Source organism: Silene latifolia, unplaced genomic scaffold (assembly GCF_048544455.1).
Source record: "Silene latifolia isolate original U9 population unplaced genomic scaffold, ASM4854445v1 scaffold_20.1, whole genome shotgun sequence".
NCBI classification, from domain to species: domain Eukaryota; kingdom Viridiplantae; phylum Streptophyta; class Magnoliopsida; order Caryophyllales; family Caryophyllaceae; genus Silene; species Silene latifolia.
Window position 1 is genome coordinate 2,787,551 of NW_027413163.1, and position 13,628 is coordinate 2,801,178.

The 13,628-nt window shown below is 36.3% G+C and overlaps 1 non-coding gene across 1 annotated transcript; it reads right to left on the reverse strand.

The window, feature by feature from the left end:
• Positions 1 to 799: 799 nt before the first annotated feature.
• Positions 800 to 906, reverse strand: LOC141638606 (small nucleolar RNA R71). The gene has a single exon (XR_012542152.1). It is a non-coding gene; the product is annotated as a small nucleolar RNA R71 (small nucleolar RNA).
• Between the last annotated feature and the right edge of the window lie 12,722 nt (positions 907 to 13,628).

The following is a 13,628-nucleotide window of genomic DNA, read 5'->3' on the forward strand; positions in this document are numbered from 1 at the left end:
TTATAATTTTATGACCCATTTTATTTATGTGATCAAGTATCACTAGTCAATTTGTTGTATATAATTTAATTAATTTGTAAAATTATATTTATGTGATAAATATGCATTAAATTAATTAATAACATGTAAATGACTACATGTGACATATTGTGTGACAAATGACAAATTGACAAAATAAAATGGTAGTCCATTTTAAGTGTTTGGACCGAATGGAGGGAGTAGTGATGGTGTGAGATTGATTTATTTTAAGATAAATAATCATAGGCTTTGCTTTTGTAGCCTTACACCTATCCTACATTGTCTTACACACCTAAACATTGTGAAGACAAAAAGAGAAAAGGCAAGATGCCCTTTTGGCTCCTACCCACCCGGCCACACCTCTTCAAAATGAGGATTTTTGTTCTCATTTTTCCTTCACCTAATTCATTCACATCTATATGCAATAGTTTGCTCATCCTTCTCTCTAGTTTTCTCAAACAAGATTTTGAGATTCACAAGCATTTTGTTCATCCATTCTAATATCACAATAACATTACAACTAGTTGAGAGAAGTCAATTTGGGGGGATGCCTGGTGAAGACCCTCACTCACATATGGAGACTTTTTGTGACTATTGTGATGTGATTTCTGAAACCGGAGTAACTCAAGACCAAATCCGATAGGTCTTATTTCCTTTTTCTTTGATTGGTACCGCGAAATAATGGTTTAAAAGCCTAGAAAAGGATACTCTTGGTATTGATTCATGGAAGAAGTTGGCACTTGATTTCTACAAGAAATTCTATCCTCCGGAAAAGACTAACATATTGAGAGCCCAAATCACCGGGTTCAAACAAAGGGATGAGGAAGCGTTGTATGAAGCATGGGAGAGATTCAAGGACACTTGTCGATCTTGTCCACACCATGGACTTAGCGAGTGGTTTCTTGTACGACAATTTTGGAATAGTCTATATGAAGACTCCCGAAACATTCTGAATATGGGATCCAATGGCATGTTTACCGAAGTTGATGAAAATCAAACATGGAAAAAAATTGAAGAAATGGCGGTTCATAACTCGCAATATAGTAGGCCTCGGAATGCTACTAGAGGAGGAAAGCATGAGGTAGATTCCATTACTCAATTGGGTGCTCCACTAAGTGCTCATATTGACACCATTAATTTGAAGTTTGAGAAGGCCATGGCTAAACTTGAAGAGGCCTCCAAATCACCCAAACAACTTGTTAATGCTAAGGTGGCATTATCCTGAATTCCAAGTGGAGTATGTGAGAGTTGTAGAACTTTGGGACATGACCAAAGTGAATGTAGAGGAACACGTGAACAAGTGAATGCTTTCCAAGCATACAAGAGTGGCACCCCTTATTCCAACTATTACAATGAGAATACCAAATTCCATCCAAACCTTTCATACAAAAGCAAAAATGTTCAAAACCCTCAACCAACATACACCCGACCTCCAATGAGAAAGCAAGCTCAAAGACCCTTTTACAACCAAAGCCAAGGTTATGAAAATCAACCCTCATACAATCAATCCAATGACCAAAGCTTTGATGTTCAATAAGCGGTCCTCCAAATGCAAAAGAACCAACAAAAATTTTTCACCCAATCGCAAAAGATAGCCAAGCAAAAGACATCACCATCAACAACATACTAGCCCACACCAAGATGTTGGAAACCCAAATGTCTAAATTAGCATCTTCTAGCTCTCACAAACAAAAGGGGCAACTACCACCGCAAAGTAATCCCCCAAGACATGAGTCGGTGAGTGTCATCCATTTGAGGAGTGGTACAAGGTATGAAGGGCCAAAGAAGCAAATTGAAGAAGATATTGTGGAGGCTAGTGACAAGGAAAGAGTTGTGGAGAACTCTAAGGAAGAGGAACCCACCATTCAAGAAGTTTCAAAGAAGAAGATTGAAGAGAGGGCTAAAGCAAAAGAGCCTATTGTGATTAGACTTCCATTCCCAAGTCGTCAAGCTAAGCCTAATTTTGATGAACAACTTGGAAAGTTCATGGAAATTGTGAAGAACTTAGAAGTCTCAACCCCATTCACGGAATTGATCAATCATGTTCCGCCCTATGCAAAGTACATGAAAGACATTATTACCAAGAAGAAATCCATCCGGAAGCTAGAGACTATCGCTTTCACCAAAGTGAGTAGTACTATTCTTCAAGGAAGTTCCCCTCCAAAACTCAAAGATCCGGAAAGTTTCTATATTCCTTGCACCATTGGCGACACTACAATCAACAAAGCTTTAGGTGACCTTGGAGCAAGTGTAAGTGTCATGCCATACTCGGTATGTAAGAGGCTAGGAATGGGAGAGCTCAAGTGCACTAACATCACGCTTCAAATGGCGGATCGATCAACAAAGATACCTTTAGGGGTATGGGATGATGTGCCCGTGAGAATTGGCAAATTCATCATCCCGTTAGACTTTGTCATTGTAGACATGGAGGAGGATTCCAACATTCCTATCACTCTAGGAAGACCTTTCTTGCACACCGCGGGAGCGGTGATTCATGTGAAACATGAAGAGCTCACACTTGAAGTAGGGGATGAGACAATCACTTTTAATCTTAACAAGACAATTAGATCTCCCCGACTACATGAACCATGTTTCAAGGTTGATCATTGTAGCCGAGAAAGTGATAGAAGAAGTTGGCATCTTAATACAAAGATCAAGCTATGGGTAAAGAATCACCACCCATATGGAAGAAGAAAGTGGATAATCTTCAAGATGCTCCATCCAAAGAGCAAGAAAATTTTAACAAGAATGAGAGCTTGAATAGCTCACCATCAATCATGACAAGAAAAGAAGAAGGCCGCATTGGCCATGACAACAAGGAAGAAGAGTTGTTCTCATCAACTCATGATATTATTGGGAAGCAAGTAGATGAAGTGTGGTCTATGGGATGATGAATTTGAACGATTATTCAATCCTTATATTGGAAATGTTATGACCCAAGACCAAGGCTTTGGTGACCATCTTAACTCAAGTCACCACAATGAAGATCAGAATGTGGAAAGGTCCATTGAAGATCTTTATAATAACAATGAACAAGCCTTCGACTACTTCTACAAGGTGTTGAGCAACATCAACAACACCTTAGCTATGCCCCCTTGACATTTCATCGAAGAATGAGAGTTTGGTGGAGTCCTGCCTAAACCACCATTTGTAAATATTCTAACCCCTTAACTGGCATTTTACTTCCTGTATTGCATTTTTTTGTCAATTTTGGATTTTTATTTTTATGTTTTGATCAATATTATCATTATGAGAGAAAGTGAGGGAGGTACTTTAATGTTTCTTGATGTGTAGTGGTTAGACTAGTGTGGGGATAGCGATTACCTAGGCTATCCGAGCCTTCGTAGTGCCCCCACAATGAAGACCAAAGGAATGAAGAACAAATGACTTGGGAATGAAGAAACCCCACGGGTGGAACTGAACCCGAGAGGTGCAAGACTGATCCGAGCGTCCTCATGAGAACCCACTCGTCTTGGAAGTGATCCGAGCATCCTATCGTATTGGCCATTGAGGACAATGCCCATACTAGTGTGGGGATGGGAAATTCAACATGACTTTTAAAACAAAAATGATAAAAATTGAAAATTTTTGAAAAAACACAAAACATGTTCATTCCTTTTTAGGGTAGAATTGTATATATTGTATATACTTGTTTGCTTGTTTGTCTATCCTTTTTTACATCGATCGACTACGTCACATCCGAGACATGAGGATATTGAAGACCGCATGGTATGATCTTTCCAATCTCCTTTTTCCTCTTTATGTTAATGACTATGTGGCTTAATTTTGATTGATGCGGTATAAACAATGTGATTGTAGGATTGCATTTAGATTATATGGCATACTAGTTGGTAGAAGCATATCACTACTACAAAACTAGGCAACCACAACGGCCCTTTAACAACGCTGATTCACGAAAAGACATTGTTGAATGGATTATTGTTTTTCCGCGCAATTTAACTAAACTTAATTACAACGGTTATACTTTGTCACCCGTTGTTGTTAGTTTTAACAACGGGTAAAACTTACATAACCGTTGTTAATATAAAAACTAATAACAACAGTTTACTTTGTAATACATTATAACCGTTGTTAATAATTTGCCTCAAAATTAGTGAAAAGTAATTACAACGGTTATATTAGAACCCGTTGTTAATACTTTTTAACAACGGTTGTCAAAGGAACCGTTGTTAATAGATTATCTAATGACAACGGGTTTATGTGTAAAAACCGTCGTCAATAGTTTCAAGAAAATACCACAATATATACCACACAAACACAGATCAGCTACAGCCACAAACACAAACACACAACCACACTCTTTCTCATTGTCTCGTTCTCATCGTCTCTTTCTCATCGTCGCTTTATCATCTCCGTCACTGTTGTTGTCGTCATCGTCTCTTTCTTTCTCTAATTATCCGGTATATATCTATCGCTTTATGGTTTTAGGTTTTCTCATCTCCGTCATTATTGTTCTTTCTCTAATTATTTTATTTGCTGTGTTTTTCTCCGTCATTGTTCTTTCTCTAATTATTCGCTTAGTTTTTTTGCGTTATTAGTAAAACAAATTAAATAAAATAAAACAAAGAAGATGATGGAGAGGATAGTAAAAGAAATACACATTTAACATACATAAACTTAATTAATTGATATATATACATAAACTTAATGCATTGCTAAAAATATATTTCTTAGATGTTCATTTAGGGATGTATTCTCTTCAATGAGAATCAACCTCTCCTCCTTTGCTATTTGGAGGTTTTGTTCCGCAGATGCAATATCTTCATATATCTGCATTATCTACGGCTCTAACTCCTGCACTAAGCCATGTTTCACTGCGGCTCAAACTCCTGCACCAAGCCAGATCTGAGCTTGCTCAAGGAAGAGCCTTTTCGTCCTCTCGATTTCCTGCAAGCGGCGTGTAAAACTTTTGTTGTACTCGGTCATAATGCATGTTAAACGAATGGTATCATTCATTATTGAAGGAAGTTTTGAGTTTATTAGGTTTTAAATATTTAGGGTGGAGATGATATAATGGATTGGTTATTGAGATAGTGGAATGAATTTATAATTAGTATATGTGTCGTTTGAGTTGTTTTTTAATAAATATGTTTAGGGTTTGATGCTTAAATTAATACGAAGTATATTTTTGTTTAGGAAGTTGTGTCATATCCCTGCTTCAAATCTTATAACCCTTCGCATTCCATATATTGTGTCCTTTCATGCAGGGATTTTGGCAGTAATAATGCATCTAGTAATATATAATTAATTGATGCAGGAGGGATTTTGGCAGTAATGCTTTGTATTTTTATTTATTTTTATTTTTTTTAAAAACAAAAACAACGGTTATTTAAACAAAACCCGTTGTCTTTAGTTATAACAACGGTTTTTTCTATTGTATCCGTTGTTATAACTTTCCCACCAAAAATTAGTCACACTTTCCACAACGAATGACTCGTAACGACAACGGGTTTTAACCGTTGTTAGTAGTTTTCACAACGGGTTTCTTAAAAAACCAACCGTTGTTAAAACCTTTAACAACGGATGCTTTAACAACGTCCGCTTTTTTATATAACAACGGTCTTTAACCGTTGTGATACCTTATATCTGTAGTAGTGTATGCAATAGGTTGTATAAATGTTAGTTGCATCATGGCATATAGTTGTATTTAGGAAAAATTTTGTGGAAACATCTATTTGGGAAGCTTGACAAGTGTATATAAGCCATTGTAGATACTTTTTCTTCGTAATACTTTGCTCATTAGAATATTTGTAAAACACCCTAGGATGTGTCATGCTAGTATCCTTTGACCCATGGATTAAGGCCTAGTCAAGAGTACCTTGTGGTGTGATAACTCCTTGACACCATTTATTCTAAGGTGACCCTTGAAACCATGCAACTATATTCCACATTCTACCACCACTACTACAAAACTCGTTATGGACATCAGTCGATGGTCATCGGATTATCTGGAAAACCGATGTACATAACATGCACATCGGTTGTTTACAAAAAACTGTTGTTTATATAATTATATGTACATCGGTTGGGTTAAAAAACACATGTCCATTATTTCTTATTTTAAAGGACATATGATATTTAATAAAGCCCATGTCTATATAAAAGTCGTGGACATGAAACATTTCATTTAATCGATGTGCATCTAAAGTGAAAATTATAGGCGACAAAAATATTTGCCTCACCGCCATCACTTATAATTACGACTACATACATTCTTCTCCAAATCCTCTCCCTCACTCTCACTCCCAAACCCTAACCCCCAAAAGCCCATACTCACTCTCCCTCTGGCTACCAACCCCGTACTCCCTCCTCGTCCTTAGCATATATTCTTGTCTTGCTCTTCTCTGCTGTCTCCACCACCATCCGCCGCCGCACCGATTTCTCAATAGTAGAAAAAATACAATAGGCTAGCGCTTAAGACTACGGTTGTAGTTAATAACCGTAGCCTTAAAATTTTCAAGATTTGGCTTTAGAAAAGGCTATGGTTGTTTTCGAAAAACCGTAGCCAAAAAAGAAAAGGCTACGGTTAATCTTAAGAACCGTAGCCAAAACTATTTTGGGAAAATAAAAAAGCTATTGTTTATTCATAGAAGTGATGAAACCGTAGTCATACATATATTCACCCAAACTAGGTTAAGTTCACCTCACCGGCTTCATAAGTCATAACCTTTGCTATCTCTCATACCTCAATGAATTTCCCCAATTTTTCCCCCTTAAATCCCTAATTTCAGAAAACTGCATATGTCTTTATCTAGGTTTTTTGGAAGATGGTCGTTCTCGGTGTTCACATGGTGCCGCAACCGCATCTCTCCGCCCCCACTCTCACTGATCTAACAACCGACGGGCCATCACTAATCCTCACGACCGACGACCACCAAATCAACAGTGATTAAGAGGTTAACTTCCCCTTTTTTAATTCCTCTTATTTTCGCCATTTTCAATTTTTTTATTTATAATCGGGATAATATGATTATTTTTTGTGTATTCCGCAAGTTTAATTCTATGAGATTTTTCATCAGAATCGATTATTTGAATCAATTTGCGAACCAACATTATAAAACAAGTAGTATGAGTAGTGAGCTTAACTTGACTACACGGTATTCGAAGTTGTGATCTTTGTTTATTATTACTGTCGTGATTAGCAGTAAGTGATGGATAGTTGTACATTTACGGCTTACATTTATGTATAATTGATGGCTTGAAAGCGTCGAGGTGTTGCTGAGATGTACTTTTTTGGCGCTGTTTTACAGTTGAGACGAGGTTGTGATAGCGACATTACGATCAGGCGTCGGGCTGATGTTGTTTATTTTATCCATGCTCTTGCTCGTCCTTTGACAAAATCTCTTAGTTGGATGGTAAACTTTGTTGTTTATGTTTATTCATTTAAATTTGTAGCCTTTCAGTTGAGTATCATTATTTTTCCGAGCTTAGAAAGAATTCATGCTGCAAATTGTGTGAAAACATGGCATAAAGTAGTTGACACTCATGTAAGAGCTCTATATGTTTCAACATAGATGTGTATTGAAGTCCTATGTGTATTGATTCTTTATCGGTGAATGTGTAAGGCAGCTAAGCAAGTATAAAAAGTTGCAAGAAGATTGTGACTTGTTTAGCTAAGCAAGTATAGAAAGTTGCAAGAAGATTGTTACTTTTTTTCAAAACATTTGTACTTCTCAATTGATTTTGGGCCATCTTCTTTCGATTGTTGATTCTGGGTGCGTTGACTAATTCTATACTTATTGTTGCTAATAATTGTTTCAGACAGATTATTGTTCCTGAGGAGATGGCTATAACTGAAGATATATAGCTGACCTGTCCATGATTCTAACTCTCAATTAAGGTTAGCATTTCAAGCTCTCTATCCATGTAAGAATGATAGCAACTAGTGAGAATAACACCATGTATTAGCTCCTCAAGTCAGGCATGTAGTAATGAATAATCAGAATGTTATAATGTTCATTAACCCCTGAGTTTGCATCTGAATTATATGAATGCTTGAAATTTCATTTGGCTTTTTGCTTGGTAAGATAATGAAGGACCCATAGTCCTAACTCCTACAACAACTTTTATATTTGGTATAAACTAACCATTTTTCTTAATTTAATGGAATGGGTAGGCCAATTGGAGAATAAATGGTAGATTTTGCTGAAGATATAGGTGATATAGCTCGCAATCATATCAAGATCACATATGAGCATTGGCTTAAAGTAACTGAGGGAATTAAAGATTCGATTTGGCAAGACATAAAGGTAAAGTCACCCTGAGTTCTGGTTTGATTATTTTGATTTATTTAGAACTTAGCATAGCTCCAGTTAGTGATTAAATTACAATCAAATATTATGGACAAGTCTGGTTATCATAGATTCAGTTTGTCTGATTAACAACGTTTGATTAACATTCTGATTTTGCCTTTCTGTCTCATCTTCTGGTTTTTGCCATTCTGATTAACTAGCATTATGATTAGCATAACAGGCTTCAAACCAGCATCAGGTCTTATATGTTGTAAAGGTTACTAGATTAATACCTGTCAGGTAGCATGAATCAGCTTATGCTCTTAATGAATGCATGGGATAGGCATAAAAACCTTTGACAATTTCTGAAGCAAGGGCTGGAATATAAATTCCATAAACGGTTCACCGACAATAAGAAATTTATTCCGGACATACTCATGGTAGATATTAAACCACTGCGTGCAGAGTTGCAGCACCATATCGTAAATGCTTTTATATAAGGGGTTGTTCGGTGATTATATGCAGGTTCTTAATACTCTCTGAGCCTTTAGTACTTTTCTTTAGAGAGATTTAAGAGCAATATTTGACCATAGATCTCTTACTATGAGCGTTTTTGGCTGCTATTTTTGTTTATACATTTTGCAAAATGTCACCTAGTTTCGAAACATGTATTTATCAAAATCCTGCTAAGAAAAAATATTAAAGGCTGAAAGTTAATTCCATTTGTATTAATGCAGCAGTGGCTGGAGTGATGCACTCTTGAAGCCTCCTATAAGTCTTGATAACTTTACTCTTTTTTATGTCTTGTACTCCCTTGCTTTCCATTTAGAATTGTCAAAATTGACATTTGATATACTACTATGAGTATCCCATAGTGTTCATGCGACTCTAGTTCTTTGGCCCAATTTAATTTTCATGGCATGAATACTATCCTTGAAGAAACCGTATCTATAATGGAGTGTGTACCATTAGATTCCTTCCCTTATAGATAATTTCTGCCACTTAGATGACGAAAATGTTATTCATTTTTTTAGATGCATCCATTACTTGTTTTGGGTGCTTTAATGCTTGGATGTGTCGCCATTTTGGCAAGCCCCACCTTGCCTTGCAAGAAGGCATCCTACCTCATGGTTGTCTTGTTGTGAGTTGAAGGGGCGGAGTGAGACCCGCTAATTATCTCACATCGGCTATATTAGTAGGTTAGTTTAAATAAAGGTCCTAGTTTTTGTCACCTCTTTACTCGGGACGAGCAAAGGTTCGGTTTGGGGATGTTTGAGGTGACTCATATTTGAGCACATTTAGTCCCCGAATTAACCTCGTTTCTATACTTTACAGTGCATAATTGGGTCATTTACTATATTTAGTTTTCCGTTCTGCATATTCCTTGAGGTTTTGTCCCCTTGGTAGGAAAGGAGTGCTAACCTTGCATATACATGGCGAAATGGAGCTAAATTAATCGCATCGAATGACCAAGAATCAAATAGAAGGCATCACTAGAAGGCCTATGTAGATAATAAAGTGAAATGGGCAATGATGAAAGGATCCTTGCATCCCCTAAATGATCGTCTCGGATTATGAAGGAAGAAAAGAAGAGAAGCCGTCTGCCCAGGGATCCGAGCGAATTGTGCCCAATCCGAGCGTCTCTAAGCATCAAGACTCGAGTGTCTTGAGCCCAAGACGAGCGTTCCCCAGCACCCTAATCCGAGTGTCTCCCAGGTAATCCACTCGGATCACAAGATAGTACCAAACGTGCCTCAGCAGAGGACCAGCGTCTTTACACGGGGCTAGCGCGACGATATGCTCTTTTCCTTCGAGAGGAGCATTTCCTCAACTTTTATTAAGGACTTAATAGTCATTTAAGCCCTTAGTAACCCTAATCTTTGTACCTAATCTTTAGTATAAATACCTATTGTACTACCTAGATTAGCATCAATTCCTAATCAAGTTTTATCATTTCTTAATACTATTAATTAAGTTATAATCCATTCTTAGTCTTATCTTAATACAAATCTCAATATTAATCTTTTCTTAATTTCTCTATTGTTAGTCATTTATTTTGGGTAATTAGAAGACTATTTGGGTTTATTTGGAGGATTGACAACCCTCCATCAATCATCAAGTACTTCTATTATTCTTTGCATTATTATTTGGAATCATCTTCATAGGTATAATTCTCTCTTAACCTTGTTTAATTATTGTTAATCATTTTCATTTATTCATCATGTTTTGCCTTGCTAGTATTATTGACAACCTTGTTAGCATGTTGAACTTGATAATGAGTGAGTAGTTTCCTTAACTAGGGTTAATGGGGAATTAGGGGAAACCAACATAGGAATTGATTCATGCTTAATCTAATATGTTTTCATAATTAATTTTCTTGCTTGTTGTGATTTCAACTTATGCACATGTTATGTTTCATGAAATGCGAGCCTAGGAATCCTTGCATTTTTTACCTATCACTTATCTTTTCAATGAGACTTGTAAGCTTATACACCAACTCGAGTCTCATTAGACCATGCATGTAGTTGAATAGGAAGGACTAAGTCGACTTGTAGGTTTTGTACAATCTAATAGATTCGGCTCCGGGACCCAAACCTTCTTAGGGATTGTAAGCTTATACACCAACTCGATCCTATCACAACAATAAGTGCTTGCATCTAGTAGAGAACATGTTTGTATGATCAACTCCTATGAATCCCCTATGAACCCATGACACCCTAGTGCTTTTAATTAATTTTTTACATCTCATTTTAATTTGGGTTGAGATAACAAGATCACTAAACTAAATAACAATAAAAGTAAACAAGCAAGATGATTAAAAAGAGATGTAAACAATTGATTAAAAGCACTAGGGTGTCATGGGTTCATAGGGGATTCATGGGATTTGATCATACAAACATGTTTTCAACTAGATGCAAGCAATTATTGTTGTGATGGGATCGAGTTAGTGTATATCTTACAATCCCTAGGAAGGTTTAGGTCCCGGAGCCGAATCGATTAGATTGTACAACACCTACAAGTCGACTTAATCCTCCCTATCCAACAATATGCATGGTCTAATGAGACTCGAGTTGGTTTATGTCTTACAAGTCTCATTGAAAAGATAAGTGATGGGTAAAAAATGCAAGGATTCATAGGCTCGCATTTCATCAAACATAACATGTGCATAAGTTGAAATCACAACAAGCAAGCAAATTAATTATGAAAGCATATTAGAGTAAGCATGAATCAACCCCCATGTTGGTTTCCCCTAATTCCCCATTAACCCTAGTTAAGGAAATTACTCACTCATTATCAAGTTTAACATGTTAACAAGGTTGTCAATCATATTAACAAAGCAAAACATGATGAATAAATGAAGATAATTAACAATAATTAAAAGGGATTAAGAGAATTATACCTAATGATGATTCCGAAATAATAAGCAAAGAATAATAGAAGTACTTGATGAATGATTGGAAGGTTGTCAATCCTCCAAATAAACCGAAATAATCTTCAATTACCCAAAATAAAAGATGAACAATAGAGAAATTAAGGAAATGAGATTAGTATTAATACTTGATTAAAAGTTGATTATAAGATTAATGAGAGATTAGAAGGATATAAACTATACTAAGGATTGATAATAAGAACATGATAATCTAATTAGTACAATGGGGTATTTATAGTGGGGATTAGGTGCACAAATTAGGGTTACTAAGGGCTTAAATGATGATTAAGTCCCTAAGAAAAGTTGAGGAAATGCTCCTCTCAAAGAAAGATGCGGGTCTCCTTTTTGCTAGTCTTTCGAGAATATGCGCATCCCGAGTAGAACAAGAAGAAGCCGGGCTACACTGGAGAACAATCCGAGCGTCCAAAAGGTCGGGACGAGCGGATTGTGCAGGCGGTGGACGAGCGGCCAGGCAGCTGGGACGCTCGGATTGTGGAGCTTCTGGACGAGCGTCCCGATGCTGGGACGAGTGGATTCCAGTCCAGCGAGCTTTTTCTTCTTTCCTTCTTTTCTTCTTCCAACAATCCTCCGGGATCTTGCTAGAGATGCAAGGATCTTCTTCATCATTGCCCATCTACAACATTATTTACAAAGGCCTTCTATTCTTGTCTTCACTTTGATGCTTGGTCATTGGATTCAATCAATTTAGCTTTATTTTGCATTGAAAATGCAAGGTTTGCACTCCTCTCCTACCAAGGAAACAAAACCTCAAAGAATATGCAAAACAAAGGACTAAAGATAGTAAATGACCCAAATATGCACTAAAAAGCATAGGAACGAGGCTAATTCGGAGACTAAATATTCTCAAATATTGGTCACATCACCCGGATATAATGTTTAGTGTATATGTGTGTGGACGATTTCAGTCATGTCCCAAAGAATCACATATGGTTGCAGTTAAAAGAATTTTAGGATATTTAATTGGTAAACAAAATATGTATTTATGGTATCCACTCGAATGCAATTTACATTTAATTGGATATTCAGACGCAGATTATGCAGGATATTCTCTAGATAGGAAAAGTACGTCAGGATTCGCTACATTTGTTGGACCTTGTATTATAACATGGGGTTCAAAGAAACAAAATTCAGTTGCCTTATCTACTTCTGAAGCTGAATATATTGCTGCCGGACTGGTATGTTCTCAATTATTATGGCTTAAGCAACAATTATGTGATTATGGTATAGATGTAGGATGTCTTCCTATTTTATGTGATAATACGAGTGTTATTATTATATCTAAAAACCCCGCACATCACTCTCGTACAAAACATATTCATATTAGACACCATTTTCTACGCGACCATGTTGAAAAAGGCAACATAAAACTAGAATTTTGTAGTACAGAAAATCAATGGGCGGATATTTTGACAAAGGCTTTAGCTAGAAAAAGTTTCGAGATTTTACGATTAGAAATTGTTTTAATTGGTGGCAGTTAAATTTGTCATAACTATTTTATTATCTCAAATGACTGACAAGAAATAGACAAGAATGTATGACTGTGTCCGTATATTTTATTGCAAGGGTATTTATGTTAAATATCTTATTATATTACGTGAATTTTCTATCTTTGTGTATAATATATTTTTATCCATATGCAAACCATAAAATATCGTCGCAATATTCTTTTGCTTTAATTTTGGCCGAAAAAAAAAATTCAAGCATAGTCCTTTAGCCAAATATTTTTATCTTGTGACTTGGTAAATCTCACTATATCTTACCATATCTTCATCAAAAGATTTACCTTATCATATTCTTACCTAAACCTAGATTCCTTTTACCATATTTTCTTTCAAAAAAAAAAAAGGGAAATAGTCGACTTAACACTACACCTCAAACATCCTAACCTACCAAAACTCCTATTAATC